The sequence below is a fragment of the Erinaceus europaeus genome, chromosome 2 (assembly GCF_950295315.1).
Source record: "Erinaceus europaeus chromosome 2, mEriEur2.1, whole genome shotgun sequence".
In the NCBI taxonomy this organism is placed as follows: domain Eukaryota; kingdom Metazoa; phylum Chordata; class Mammalia; order Eulipotyphla; family Erinaceidae; genus Erinaceus; species Erinaceus europaeus.
In genome coordinates, this window is record NC_080163.1 from 183,989,783 (window position 1) to 184,005,992 (window position 16,210).

At 41.7% G+C, this 16,210-nt stretch overlaps 1 long non-coding RNA gene across 1 annotated transcript; it reads left to right on the forward strand.

Moving 5' to 3' along the window:
* Positions 1 to 12,907: 12,907 nt before the first annotated feature.
* LOC132537033 (uncharacterized) lies at positions 12,908 to 15,101 on the forward strand. The gene is made up of 2 exons (XR_009548549.1): positions 12,908 to 12,994; positions 14,557 to 15,101. It is a non-coding gene; the product is annotated as an uncharacterized LOC132537033 (long non-coding RNA).
* The last annotated feature ends 1,109 nt before the right edge of the window (positions 15,102 to 16,210 follow it).

Sequence of the window (16,210 nt, forward strand, 5' to 3'; positions counted from 1 at the left end):
CACTGGCATCATGTTTGTGTTTGGGTGTGAAAGTGTATGTGTGTTTCCAAGTCAGTGTCTGGCTTGATACGTTTTTCCCAGACCAAGTAAACTAATGTCAAAGCCAGGCAGATTTGATAGGTTTACATCCTACCTTTAAGACTTTCAAGTCATATATCCTTAAACAAAATAATTTTCTTAAGCTTGACTTTGTAAAATGGGCATATTGGGGACAGATGGCAGTGTGCTTGGTTGACTGCACATGTTACAATGCACATGTTACAATGCACAAGGACCCAGTTTCGAGCCCCCAGTCCCCACCTGCAGGGGGAAAGTTTTACACGTGGTGAAGCAGTGTTGCAGGTCTCTCTCTTTCTCTCTGCCCCCCCCCCTTGATTTCTGGCTGTCTCTATCCAATAAATAAAGATAATTTTTTAAAGCAGTTTTTTAAAAAAATAAATAAAAATAAAATGGGCGGGGAGTTGGGTGATAGCGCAGCAGGTTAAGCACACATGGCGCAAAGCACAAGGACTGGCATAAGGACCCCGGTTCCCCACCTGCAGGGGAGTCACTTCACAGGCAGTGAAGCAGGTCTCCAGGTGTCTATCTTTCTCTTCTCCTCTCTGTCTTCCCCCATCTCTCTCCATTTCTCTCTGTCCTATCCAACAATGACATCAATAATAACTACAACAATAAAACAAGGACAACAAAAGGGAATAAATAAATAAGTAAATAAATATTTAAAATTTTAAAAATAAATAAATAGACAAAATGGGCATATTAATTGTCAGTGTGGGGAGATAATTAGAAATATGAGTCAATATTCTGTAGGTGTTTCCCCCATTCAAATTGGAATTCCAAGCTTCTTGTGTCTAAAATCAAGAATGGAAAAACAGAAGTCATCTCCAGCTTTTTTAAAAAAAAAATTATTAATATTTATTTATTCCCTTTTGTTGCCCTTGTTTTATTGTTGTAGTTATTATTGTGGTTGTTACTGATGTCGTCATTGTTGGACAGGACAGAGAGAAATGGAGAGAGGAGGGGAAGACAGAGAGGTGGAGAGAAAGACAGACACCTGCAGACCTACTTCACTGCCTGTGAAGTGACTCCCCTGCAGGTGGGGAACCGGGGGCTCAAACCCAGATCCTTAAGCCAGTCCTTGTGCCACGTGCGCTTAACCCGCTGCACTACCACCGTCTGACTCCTGTTATATCCATATTTTAAGGATCCAAAGTCATGCTCTTAGAGGGGGAACGGAAAGGTCTTGAAAAATGAATAGATTTGACAGAAATGCTGATGAAGACCCCCTCTAATAATATTCAAGGAATAGAGAATGTATAAAATGACATATCTGTAACAAGTTCCCTGTAGTTTGCATCTTAAGAAGGGCCATATCAGGCTAGGGAGATAGTATAATGGTTTTGCAAAAAAAAATTCTTCATATGAGAGGCACCAAAAGTTTCAGGTTCATTCCCCAGCACCACCATAAGCCAGTGGTGAGCAGTGCTCTGGTAAAATAATAAATAAATAAATAAATAAATAAATAAATAAATGGCCCCAGATCTTACCTATATTCCCTGTTCACTTAGAAGTCCTAAAGAGATACTCAAGATCTCAAAGAAAATATGTTGCATACTTTGGACAACTAGGAAAAAAAAGGCCTCAGACAACCAAGTGAGCTATCACATGCCCTAACTGGTATCAAGGAGGTGAGGACCACAAGAATGCCACGTGCCAAGTTCAGAGTCAGATCAGAGAAGAAAGGGAAAGCCTTCCCATGGTCATGAATGAAAAGGTCCAACATCTCTCCCAAATTGATATGAAAGTCTAATGCCATTTCTAGTTAAGAACAGATTGGATAGCCAGGGAAATAGTTCATTTATCAATAGTAGATTGTGGGACTTGTATACCTGAGGCTCTCAGCTTCACCATCCCCCCACCCCAACCCCACCCCCAGCACCACAGATATCAAGATGATGCTCTGGCTTCTGCTTTCTCTACATCACACTGTCCTTCAGGTGAAATGAATAACATGGGGGTTGGGTGATAGCGCAGCGGGTTAAGCGCACATGGCGCAAAGTGCAAGGACCAGGTAAGGAACCCTATTGGAGCCCCCGGTTCCCCACCTGCAGGGGAGTAGCTTCACAGGCATTGAAGCAAGTCTGCAAGTGTCTATCTTTCTCTCCGCCTCTCTGTCTTCCCCTCCTCTCTCCATTTCTCTCTGTCCTATCCAACAACAAATGACATCAACAACAACAATAACCACCACAACAAGGACAACAAAAGTGGGGGGGAGAAATGAATAACACAGATCTTTAAAAAAAACAGTATTTTTATATCTAGACATAGGCAACAATTCTGGATAAAGTCTGAAGTAGTCACACTACCCATTGTTTAAAGTGTAACATTGGTTTATAGCATTACATAAGCTTCAGATCTACATTCACATCTGTATATATATATTTTTTCCTTTTGTTGCCCTTGTTTATACTTGTTGTTGCTATTATTGTTGTTCACATCTGTATATATTATGACTACCATCAGATGTACAGTTTGGGGGTCAGGGAGATAGCATCACCAGTAGCACAACAGACTTTTATGCCTGAGGCACCAGAGGGCCCAAGTTTAATCCCTGGCACCACCATAAGCCAGAGCTGAGTAGTGCTCTAACTAACAAGAGCAACAACAAAATTTCCTTTCATTATCACATAATGAAGCCCCTTTACCCATGTTACCCACCTCATCTGCTCCCATATTGTAAGAGTAATTGTAAAATTATATTAAGAAGACAGGATGGTAGAGGCAGATGGATTGAAACAGACCAGAACAGAGAAAGAGAATCACATACATATGATTAATGTGTTTACAAAGGAAATCCTAACAATGTATTGAGGAAAGACTATGTTAATATGAGACTAGAGAGATAGCATAATGGTTCTGCAAAAAATAAAAATAAAAGACTTTCATGCCTGAGTCATGAGTTCTGAGCCTTAGTCTCCAGTAACACCAAAAATCAGATCTAAGCAGCGCTCTGGTGCAAAAAGTAAATATATATATTGAAAGAGAGAGAAAGAGGATACTTTATATATAGTATATAACATTAGTGTGGTCCAGGAGATGGTGCAGTGGATAAAGCATTGAACTCTTAAGCATGAGGTGCTGAGTTCAATCCCTGGCAGTACATGTACCAGAGTGATATCTGGTTTTCTCTCTCTCTCTCTTCTCCTATCTTTCTCATTAATCAATAAATAAAATCTGTAAGTGTATGTATGTGACATTATATAACTACTCTATATTTGAATATGCTATATATTAGAATGTATTGGGAGTCGGGCAGTAGCGCAGCAGGTTGAATGCACATGGCACAAAGTGCAAAAAGACTGGCTGAAGGATCCTGGTTCAAGCCCCCAGCTCCCCACCTGCAGGGGAGTCACTTCACAAGCGGTGAAGCAGGTCTACAGGTGTCTGTCTTTCTCTCCCCTTCTCTGTCTTCCCCAACTCTCTCCATTTCTCTCTGTCCAACATTGATGACATCAATATCAACAATAATAACAACAACAATGAAAAACAACAAGGGCAACAAAATAGAAAATAAGTAACAATAAATAAATAAACCCCCCTTTTAAAAAAAGAATGTATTGAGTATACATTATAAAATATATAATAAAATATAACGTTAATACATTATATAATGATATAAAATATAACAAGATATAATATCTAATATGTGAATACATATTATTTTGACAGCCATATACAAAAAAAAATCCTGGCTAAGACCTCAACCCTCTATGATTATTAACTCAATGTGTACCAGAGAGCTCAATGTGATAAGTCTATGGTACATTCAGAAGTAAACAGAGGATGATTTTGCTGTCCCTAGTATGAGCTGAGTTCTTACACATCAGACCAGCAGCATATTCAAAAGATAAAAAAAAAAAAAAAACACCCCCACACCTATGGACATCTAATCTTTGACAAAGGGGCCCAGACTGTTAAATGGGGAAAGCAGAGTCTCTTCAACAAATGGTGTTGGGAACAATGGGTTGAAACATGCAGAAGAATGAAACTAAACCACTGTATTTCACCATTACAAAATTAAATTCCAAGTGGATCAAGGACTTGGATGTTAGACCAGAAACTATCAGATACTTAGAGGAAAATATTGGCAGAACTCTTTTCCGCATAAATTTTAAAGACATCTTCAATGAAACGAATCCAATTACAAAAAAGACTAAGGCAAGTATAAACCTATGGGACTACATCAAATTAAAAATCTTCTTCACAGCAAAAGAAACCAATACCCAAACCAAGAGACCCCTTACAGAATGGGAGAAGATCTTTACATGCCATACATCAGACAAAAGTTTAACAACCAATATATATATATTTTTTTAATTATTTTATTTTTTTTTATTTAAGAAAGGATTAATTAACAAAACCATAGGGTAGGAGGGGTACAACTCCACACAATTCCCACCGCCCAATCTCCATATCCCACCCCCTCCCCCGATAGCTTTCCCATTCTCTATCCCTCTGGGAGCATGGACCCAGGGTCATTGAGGGTTGCAGAAGGTAGAAGGTCTGGCTTCTGTACTTGCTTCCTCGCTGAACATGGGCGTTGACTGGTCGGTCCATACTCCCAGTCTGCCTCTCTCTTTCCCTAGTAGGATGGGTCTCTGGGGAAGCTGAGCTCCAGGACACATTGGTGGTGTCTTCAATCCAGGGAAGTCTGGCCGGCATCCTGATGACACCTGGAACCTGGTGACTGAAAAGAGAGTTAACATACAAAGCCAAACAAATTGTTGAGCAATCATGGACCCAAAGCTTGGAAAAGTGGAGAGGAAGTATTAGGGAGGTACTCACTGCAAACTCTAGTATACTTCTGCTTTCTTACTTTGGTGCCATACTCCAAACTCAGTCAATTTCTGCTTTGCGTTTCTACTTCTTTTTTTTTTTTTTTACATGCATAACATTCCCCAGATTCCCATTTAGCAATACAACCCCCACTATTTCATTCATCATTTTTCATGGACCTGTATTCTCCCCACCCACCCACCCACCCCCGAGTCTTTTACTTTGGTGTAATACTCCAATTCCATTTCAGGTTCGACTTGTGTTTTCTTTTCTAATCTTGTTTTTCAACTTCGGCCTGAGAGTGAGATCATCCCATATTCATCCTTCTGTTTCTGACTTATTTCACTCAACATGATTTTTTCAAGGTCCATCCAAGATCGGCTGAAAACGGTGAAGTCACCATTTTTTACAGCTGAGTAGTATTCCATTGTGTATATATACCACAACTTGCTCAGCCACTCGTCTGTTGTTGGACACCTGGGTTGCTTCCAGGTTTTGGCTATTACAAATTGTGCTGCCAAGAACATATGTGTACACAGATCTTTTTGGATGGATGTGTTGGGTTCCTTAGGATATATCCCCAGGAGGGGAATTGCAGGGTCATAGGGTAGATCCATTTCTAGCCTTCTGAGAGTTCTCCAGACTGTTCTCCACAGAGGTTGGACCAATTGACATTCCCACCAGCAGTGCAGGAGGGTTCCTTTGACCCTACACCCTCTCCAGCATTTGCTGCTGTTACCTTTTCTGATGTGTGACATTCTCACAGGAGTGAAGTGATATCTCATTGTTGTCTTGATTTGCATTTCTCTGACAATCAGAGACTTGGAGCATTTTTTCATGTGTTTCTCGGCCTTTTGGATCTCTTCTGTCCATGTCCTCCCCCCATTTTTGGATGGGGTTATTTGTTGTCTTGTTGTTGAGTCTGGTAAGCTCTTTATATATGTTGGTTATTAAACTCTTATCTGATGTATGGCATGTAAAGATCTTCTCCCATTCTGTGAGGGGTCTCTTGATTTGGGTAGTGGTTTCTTTTGCTGTGAAGAAGCTTTTTAATTTGATGTAGTCCCATAGGTTTATACTTGCCTTAATCTTCCTTGTAATTGGATTCGTTTCATTGAAAATGTCTTTAAAATTTATGCGGAAAAAAGTTCTTCCAATATTTTCCTCTAAGTATCTGATAGTTTCTGGTCTAACATCCAAGTCCTTGATCCACTTGGAATTTACTTTTGTATTTGGTGAAATACAGTGATTCAGCTTCATTCTTCTGCATGTTTCAACCCATTGTTTCAAACACCATTTGTTGAAGAGACTCTGCTTTCCCCATGTAATAGTCTGGGCCCCTTTATCAAAGATTAGATGTCCATAGGTGTGGGGCCTCATTTCTGGGCTCTCAATTCTATTCCACTGGTCAGTGTATCTGTTCATGTTCCAGTACCAAGCAGTTTTGATGACAATGGCCCTATAATATAGTTTGAGATCTGGCAGTGTGATGCCTCCGGTTCTGTTCTTTTTTCTCAAGATTGTTTTGGCAATTCTAGGTCTTTTCTGGTTCCAGATAAACATTTGTAGCATTTGTTCTATTCTCCTAAAAAATGTGCTTGGGATCTTGATGGGGATAGCATTAAATTTGTAGATGGCTCTGGGTAATATATTCATTTTGATGATGTTAATTCTTCCAACCCATGAGCATGGAATATCTTTCCACTTCTTTGTGTCTTTTTCAATTTCTTTGAGTAGTGACTCATAATTTTCAGTATACAAGTCTTTCACTTCTTTGGTTAGGTTTATTCCTAGATATTTTATTGTTTTTGTTGCTATAGAAAAAGGAACTGATTTCTGGATTTCAATTTCTTCTAACTTAGTGTTTGCATAGAGGAATGCCACTGACTTTTGAATGTTAATTTTATAGCCTGACACATTACTGTATTGCCTGATGATTTCCAAAAGCTTCTTGCTAGATTCCTTAGGTTTTTCCATGTATACTATCATGTCATCTGCAAATAAGGAGAGTTTGACTTCTTCTCTTCCAATCTGTATTCCTTTAATTCCTTGCTCCTGCCTGATTGCTATGGCAAGAACTTCCAACACTATGTTGAATAGTAATGGTGATAGTGGGCAGCCCTGTCTAGTACCTGATCTGAGGGGAAATGCTTCCAGTTTTTCACCATTGAGTATGATGTTGGCTGTAGGTTTGCTATATATAGACTCCACTATCTTCAGGAATTTTCCATCTATTCCTATTTTTTGTAGTGTTTTGATCATAAAGGGATGTTGTATTTTGTCAAAGGCTTTCTCTGCATCTATTGATATGACCATGTGGTTTTTGGTCTTGCTTTTGTTGATGTGGTGGATCACATTGATTGATTTACGTATATTAAACCAACCTTGCATGCCTGGGATAAACCCCACTTGGTCATGATGAACAATCTTTTTGATATACTGCTGTATCCGGTTGGCTAGAATTTTGTTCAATATTTTCGCATCTATGTTCATCAGAGATATTGGTCTGTAGTTTTCTTTTTTGGTTGTGTCCCTGTCTGCTTTTGGTATCAGGGTGATGTTGGCTTCATAGAAGCTGGCAGGGAGTATTCCAGTGTCTTCAATCTTCTGGAAGACTTTTAAAAGTAGAGGTATTAGTTCTTCTTTGAAAGTTTTGTAGAATTCATTTGTAAAACCATCTGGTCCAGGACTTTTATTTTTGGGAAGATTTTTGATAACTGTTTCAATTTCATTAGCTGTGATGGGCCTGTTCATGTTATCCACTTCCTCTTGACTTAGTTTTGGAAGTTGGTAGGTATCTAGGAAATCATTCATTTCTTCCAGGTTCTCTAACTTGGTGGTATATAGTTGTTCATAGAAGCCTCGCATGATATGTTGAATTTCTGCAGTGTCTGTTGTGATATCTCCTCTTTCATTTACTATCCGATTTATTTGGGTCTTCTCCCTTTTTTGTTTTGTGAGTCTGGCTAAAGGTTTGTCGATTTTGTTTACTCTTTCGAAGAACCAACATTTACTTTCATTGATCTTTTGTATGGTTTTCCTATTCTCAATGTTATTTATTTCTGCCCTAACTTTAGTAATTTCTGTCCTTCTGGTTGCTTTAGGGTTCCTTTGTTGTTCTTCTTCTAGGTCTTTAAGATGTGCAATCAGGCTGTTTATTTGTGCCTTTTCTTGTTTCCTAATGTGTGCTTGTATAGCTATGAACTTCCCTCTTAGGACTGCTTTAGCTGTGTCCCAAATATTTTGATAGCTTGTGTCTTCATTTTCATTGAACTCTCGAAACATTTTGATTTCTTCCTTGATTTCCTCTTTGACCCAGAAGTTGTTAAGAAGTGTACTGTTGAGCTTCCACATTTTGGCACTGTTACTAATCTTTTGTTGATTGTTAAGTGTTAGTTTAATTCCACTGTGGTCTGAGAAGATGCTTGGGATGATTTCAGTGCTCTTGAATAGGCTGATGCTGTCTTTGTGGCCTAACATATGGTCTATCCTTGAGAATGATCCATGTGGATTTGAGTAAAATGTGTATTCCAGTTTCTTGGGATGAATGACTCTGAAAATGTCCAATAGTTCTAGTTTATCTATCTCTTCATTTAGCTCCCTTATGTCTTTACTGATTTTCTTCCTGGATGATCTGTCAAGTTGAGATAGTGGGGTGTTGAAGTCCCCTACTATGATTGTGTTACTGTTGATATATTGCTGTAGCTCTTTCAGTAGAAGTTTGATGTATTTAGATGGCTTCTCATTGGGTGCATAGATATTAATAATTGTTAAGTCCTCTTGATTGACTGATCCTCTGAGCATTAAGTAGTGTCCATTCCTATCTTTTTTAATCTTATCTATTTTCAAGTCTATCATGTCAGATATGAGAATAGCTGTTCCTGCCCTTTTTTGTGGGCCATTGGCTTGAATGATAGTTTTCCATCCTTTCACTTTAAGTCTGTGTTTGTCTTGTTGCGTTAGGTGAGTTTCCTGTAGACAACATATTGTTGGGTTGTGTTTTCTGATCCATCTTCCTACTCTGTGTCTTTTAATAGGTGAATTCAGGCCATTGACATTTATTGATATCAAAGATTGAAGATATTTTAACGCCATTCTTGTAGAGTTTTAGAGTGTTTTGATATATGTTCTATTTGTGGTGGTCTGGTTGTTTATAGGAAACCTTTCAGAACTTCTTTCAAGGCAGGCTTGGTGATGGTTGCTTCCTTCAACTGTTGCTTGTCTGAGAAGGTTTTGATGCTTCCATCTAGTCTGACAATCTAGCAGGATATAGTATTCTTGGCTGAAAGCCTTTCTCATTGAGCACTCGATAGATATCTTGCCATTCTCTTCTGGCCTGTAGTGTTTGTATGGAGAAGTCCGCTGCTAATCTTATGGGTTTTCCTTTGTAGGTGACTCTTTGTTTTTCTCTTGCAGCCTTGAGGATCCTTTCTTTATCCTTATTCCTTTCCAATCTAAGTATGACATGTCTTGGTGTCTTTAGGTCTGGGTTAATTCTGTTTGGGACCCTCTGGGCTTCTTGAATCTTTATGTCTTTGGTGTTGTCTAGATTAAAGAAATTTTCAGCTATTATGGCCTGGAGAACGCTTTCTTCCTCTCCTTCTCTTTCTTCCTCTGGTAAGCCAATAATGCGTATATTGTTTCTTTTGAAGTCATCCCATAGGACTCTGTTGTTGTTTTCAGCATCTCTTAATCTCTTTTTGAGATCTCTTACTTACAACCAATATATATAAAGCGCTTGCCAAACTCAACAAGACAATGAATAACCCCATCCAAAAATGGGGGGGAGGACATGGACAGAATATTCACCACAGAAGAGATCCAAAAGGCCGAGAAACACATGAAAAAATGCTCCAAGTCTCTGATTGTCAGAGAAATGCAAATCAAGACAACAATGAGATATCACTTCACTCCTGTGAGAATGTCACACATCAGAAAAGGTAACAGCAGCAAATGCTGGAGAGTGTGTGGGGTCAAAGGAACCCTCCTGCACTGCTGGTGGGATGTAAATTGGTCCAACCTCTGTGGAGAACAGTCTGGAGAACTCTCAGAAGGCTAGAAATGGACCTACCCTATGACCCTGCAATTCTCCTCCTGGGGATATATCCTAAGGAACCCAACACATCCATCCAAAAAGATCTGTGTACACATATGTTCTTGGCAGCACAATTTGTAATAGCCAAAACCTGGAAGCAACCCAGGTGTCCAACAACAGACGAGTGGCTGAGCAAGTTGTGATATATATACACAATGGAATACTACTCAGCTGTAAAAAATGGTGACTTCACCGTTTTCAGCCTATCTTGGATGGACCTTGAAAAATTCATGTTAAGTGAAATAAGTCAGAAACAGAAGGATGAATATGGGATAATCTCACTCTCAGGCAGAAGTTGAAAACAAGATCAGAAAAGAAAACACAAGTAGAACCTGAAATGGAATTGGCGTATCGCACCAAAGTAAAAGACTCTGGGGTGGGGGTGGGTGGGGGTGGACAATACAGGTCCAAGAAGGATGACAGAGGACCTAGTGGGGCTGTATTGTTATATGGGAAACTGGGGAATGTTATGCATGTACAAACTATTGTATTTACTGTTGAATGTAATAATTCCCCAATAAAGAAATTTAAAAAATCATTGTAAAGAAAGAAATCTTTAAATTTAAATATTTAATTTAAAGTCTTTTCTCCAAATGGTGCTGTTAGAAAAGATAGAAGTCTGTTGGTGGTTCACTCAGAGTGTACATGGCATCATGTGCAGGTACCTGATTTGAATTCCAGGCCACCACATGAGAGCACCTGCATGGCAGAAACCTTACAAGTGGTAGAGTGGTGCTACCCTCTCCTCTCTCTTTCCCTCTCCCCTCCCCCCTCTCCTCCTCTCTCTTTTCCTCTCTCTCCTTCTCCCCCCCCCAACCCCTCCACTCCTCTCTTGAAAAGAGAAAAAAAAAAAGGCTGGGAGTGGTGGCAGAAGACCCAGTAGTAAACCTAGTGGCAGAAGAGAGAAATGAAAAGCTGCAGACCAAGAGAAAATATTGAGAAATCGCATACCTGTATTCAAAATATGTCAGTGACCCACAAAATGATCTGTAATAAAAATGATCCAGTGTGGGGCCATGCGGTAGCACAGTGGGTTAAAAGCACAGGGATCAAAGCTCAAGGACTGCCATAAAGATCCTGGTTTGAGCCCCCAGCTCCCCACCTGCAGGGGAGTCACTTCACAGGTGGTGAAGCAGGTCTGCAGGTGTCTACCTTTCTCTCCCCCTCTCTGTCTTCCCCTCCTCTCTCCATTTCTTTCTGTCCTATACAACAACAAGGGCAAGAAAAGGAGGGAAATAGCCTCCAGGAGCAGTGGATTCATGGTGCAAAAGATCCAGTGTGTGTGTGTGTGTGTGTGTGTGTCTTCACTGCGATGAGCCAACTTTTTCAGATAGATAGAAACAGGGTGGGGATGGGGATATGGGAGGTGGTATGAAGGTGGCGGGGCAGGAAGTACCACAGCAAGGGAGCTTCCTTCAGTGCAGTGGGGATCATCTCTTAAATTTTTTTATTATCTTTATTTATTGGATAGAGACAGCCAAAAATCGTGGGGGAAGAGGGAGATAAAGAGGAAGAAAGAGAGAGAGACACCCGCAGATCTGCTTTACCCCCCTGTAAGGGGGATCCAGGGCTTGAACCCAGGTCCTTAACGCACTGTAACATGTATGCTCAAGCAGGTGTACCAGCATCCAGCCCTGCTTATTTTTCCATTTAAAAACTGTCAGGGCTGGGGAGGCAACACAATGGTTATGCAAAAGACTCTTGTGCCTGAGGCTCTGAAGTCTGTCTTGGTTATTGCTTTTTAAACTTTTATTTATTTTAATATTTTGTTTTATTTCACAATTATTGTTCTAAGATTTTATTTATTTATTCATGAAGAATGATAGGAAGAGAAAGAGAGAGAGAAAGAACCAGACATTGCTCAGGTACATGTGCTACTGGGAATTGAACTCAGGATCTTCAGCTTGAGAGTCTAAAGCTTTATCACTGCACCACCTCCTGGACCACTATTTTATTATGTTAATGAGAGAGAGACACAGAGGTACAGAGAGAGAGAGAGAGACCAAGACCAGAGCACTGCTAGCTCTGGTTTATGGTGGTGCTAGGAACTGAACCTGGGACCTCAGAGCCTTGGGCACAAAAAAGTGTTTGCATAAAAATTATGCTTTCTCCCCAGACCTTTTAAATTTATTATTATTATTTTATTTAAAGTATTTTATTTGGGGCCAGGTGGTGGCCCCGACCATCTCTAACCATTTCTAATGCATATGGCAAAGCAGGCAGATTATCTAAGTGAGATGTTTTTCTAATCTAGCCTTTTTTTTTTACTTTTCAGCTTTTTTTAAAAAAAAACTTTTATTTATTCCCTTTTGTTGCCCTTGTTTTTTATTGTTGTAGTTACTATAATTGTTGTTGTCATTGTTGTTGGATAGAACAGAGAGAAATGGAGAGAGGAGGGGAAGACAGAGAGGGGGAGAGAAAGACAGACACCTACAGACCTGCTTCACCGCTTGTGAAGAGAGTCCCCTGCAGATGGGGAGCCAGGGCTGGAACCGGGATTCCTACACCAGTCCTTGCGCTTTGCGCCACGTGAGCTTAACTCGCTGCGCTACAGCCCGACTCCCAGGCCTTTTTTTATATGGGAGAAAGTCTTGAGCTGAGCACAAAGAGGACATGAAGGTGACAAACAGCACATGAAAAGATGCTGATTCATGTGAAAAAAACACTCTGAAATGATGAAGAGCTGGGTCCAAATTATTTAATGATGTCATTCAACGTAATTTGAAGCAACAAACCAAGGTTCCAGATCCACACCACTCTTGCTCCTTGTGGTGGTTCTCTCCGAAGGCACCTGGAATTAACCAAGGACTTGACACAATTAAAAAGGAGGGAGTGGGGACTGAACTCAGGGCCAGCAATTGACCAACTTACTTAATTACATACAGCCTCCACCAGCCAATAGAAGTAGAACGATAGGAGAGTGGGCGTGGCCTTTCCAGTATCCATGGCAATGCTGATTGGTTGGCGGGAGCAAGAGGCTGCAAGTAGCCTTGGAAATGCCAGATTCACGTGTCCTAACTGGGGGTCCTTGAGGGGCCAGGAGGAAATTTCTGGGGAAACAGGGTAAGTAAAAGAGCTAGCTGGTATGAAGATGGAAGGAGAAGGGAAGATGGTTTCGTGATAGGGGGAAAAAGGATATTACATGTAGAGACATATTTAGAGGGGGTTTGTAGAACAGGGAGAGTGTTCTTAGTGGATGACTTCCTAGGGCCAAGAGGATGATTACAGAGGTGGAGAGAAAGTGTAGTAAGGGGGTTTGAGGGTGAATGGCATAGTGGTTATGCAAAGAGACTCATTCCTGAGGCTCCAAAGTCTCAGGTTCAATCCCCAACACCACCACCATAAGTCAGAGCTGAGCAGAGCTCTGGTTAAAAAAAAAATGTGGGGAGTCGGGCGGTAGCACAGCAGGTTAAGCGCAAGGACCAACGGCTTAAGAATTCCTGTTCGAGCCCATGGCTCCCCACCTGCAGGGGAGTCGCTTTACGGGTGGGTGAAGCAGGTCTGCAGGTGCCTATCTTTCTCTCCCCCCTCTCTGTCTTCCCCTCCTCTCTCCATTTCTCTCTGTCCTATCCAACAACAATGACAACAATAATAACTACAACAATAAAACAACAAGGGCAACAAGAGGGAATAAGCAAATAAATATCTTTAAAATGTGATAAGAGGAAAGCAGGATAGACGATTATAAGGAACACAGAAGAAACTGAGGAGCCAATGCAAGGTTCTGGGGGATGATGAGGGAAGGCAGGTGTTTAAGGGTGATCGATGACAAGAGTCGTGACTGGACCACAGCAGACTCACAGATACAAAGAAAGGGACATTCTTGAAGGGATACATAGAATGCTCCTGTAGACATTAGATGGTTTAGCAGGCAAAAAGAGTCTTAGAGTTCAGTGAAGGCTTTTTTTTTTTTTTTGCCTCCAGGGTTATCGGTGGGGTTTGGTGCCTGCACTACAAATCCACTGCTCCTGAAAGCTATCTTTTCCCATTGTTGTTGTTATTGCTGTTATTGTTGTTGTGTTGTTGCTGCTACTGCTGCTGTTGCTGAGTAGGACAGAAAGAAATTGAGAGAGGGGGAGAGAAAGATAGTCACCTGCAGACCTGCTTTACCACTTGTGAAATGATAGCCCCTGCAGGTTGGGATACAGGTCTCAAACCCGGATCTTTGTGCTTCACACTATGTGCGCTTAACCCAATGTGCTACTGTCCAGCCCCAGAGAAGGCCTTCTTAGTAAAGTGTTTTACAGGGCAGCAATAAGGCTGCTTTGGGAGGGCAGCAGGGTTTTCTACAAAGTATGAGAATGAGTTAGCAGAGGGTGGTGGAAACACAAGTGAGAGGCATCAGAAGGGATCTTGGGGTGGGGAGACAGTGGAGGGAGCTGGGTTTGGTGGTTCAGCCAGGATCTGGACAGCAGGTAGGGGAGTCGAGGAGGAGGTTGGAGACATTGGAGGGAGTGGGTCTTACACAACAAGGGAGAAAGGGGAGATAATGGAGTTCTTGGGATGGCGAGAGAGTGATTGGTGAAAGGCACTTAGTGGAAGTTGGAGGGAGTTGCTGAGAGTTTTAAAGGGATCAGCGAAGTTTATAGGAGCCACTGCTGAACCATAGCACTCTCTGCCCCCAGGTGTTTGAAATCATGCCAGAGGAGATCCCCAAGGACTACCTCTTGCTGGCGATCGTGGCCTACTTCCTGTGCTGTCCCCTAGGCACTGTAGCCTTGTACTATTCTTCCCAGGTGGGAATCTGTTTCTGCTACTTGTCAATCCTTGCCCTCCTCTCTCTTCACCCAGTCCCTGTTCCTGAACCAGCTTATCTATGTTCTCCCCCTGTTGGTTCAGGTCCCTACCTCGGGTCCTTATTGACTTTTTCCAAGTTCAGTCCTATCCAAGTACCCTCTCCAGTCGCTTTTCAGTCCATCCATTCCTGTTCACCTCTCCCTCCTCAACTCAGACAAGGAAGTACAAGAGAAAGGAAGAATATGATCTGGCAAAGGAGTCCTCCGATAAAACTTTCTCCTTTGGACTCGCAGCAGTTATCTTGGCAGTCATCTCTCTCATCAACTTTGTGATTGTAGTAATAACGGCCTTACCTCGGTAACTCCCTCTCTAGCTCAAAAGAAAACAACAACAACCACACCAAATATACACAACAATATCCATCTGAGTCAAACAGGACATCTGTGCCTCAATGTCTAGAGTACCAAGTGTCGCCAACCGAGCCAACACCTGCAGGTTGCCAATGGGGGAAGGAAGCTCAGGCAGTCCATGGCCTTGAGTTCAAGACCAACTCTGGGGCCTTACCTGGGGATGGGGACCATGGATAAAGGTGAAGGGACTGCTTCCCCAGGGCAGTCTCCTCTGTCGTTCCCACAGTCATTCTTTCCTACTATCAAATTAGTGAAACTGTTCAAGGGACTTGACTGTGCCTGATTCTAGGGACATAGCAGTCACCACTTCCGATGCAACCCCTCCCCCCTTCACAACTTACGACCCAGGCAGGAGGTCACACACATCACCAGACAGGGATTATGGGTGGTCCAATGCCTAATGGGAAAAACCAGAGAGGTGGGTTGTAAGATGTCAGACTCAACCTGGGTACTTGTGGCCCTGCAGAAAAACAGAGTCACATATGTTCACAGAACTGGTAAGAACTAGGGGGCTGGGGAAATAGCATAATGGTTATTTAAAAAAAAAAAAGCTTTTCTTGTCTGAGACATAAGAGGTCCTAGGTTTAATCCCAGTACCACCATAAACCAGAGCTGAGCTGTGCTCTCATAAAAAAATAATAATATAGGGAGTGGGGTGATAGCGCAGTGGGTTAAGCGCAGGTGGCACAAAGCACAAGGACCAGCTGAAGGATCCCAGTATGAGCCCCCAGCTCCCCACCTGCAGGGGAATCATTTCACAAGCGGTGAAGCAAGTCTGCAGATGCCTATCTTTCTCTCCCCCCTCTCTGTCTTCCCCTCCTCTTTCCATTTCTCTCTGTCCTATCCAATAACAATGACATCAATAACAACAATAATAACTACAACAATAAAACAACAAGGGAACAAAAGGGAATAAATAAATATTTGAAAATTTTAAAAAATAGGGAGTCAGGTGGTAGCACAGCAGGTTAAGCACACGTGGTACAAAGCACAAGGACCAGTGTAAAGACCCCGGTTCGAGCCCCGGCTCCCCACCTGCATGGGAGTCACTTCACAGTCGGTGAAGCAGGTCTGCAGGTGTCTGTCTCTCCTCCTCTCTGTCTTCCCCTCCTCTCTCCATTTCTCTCTTTCT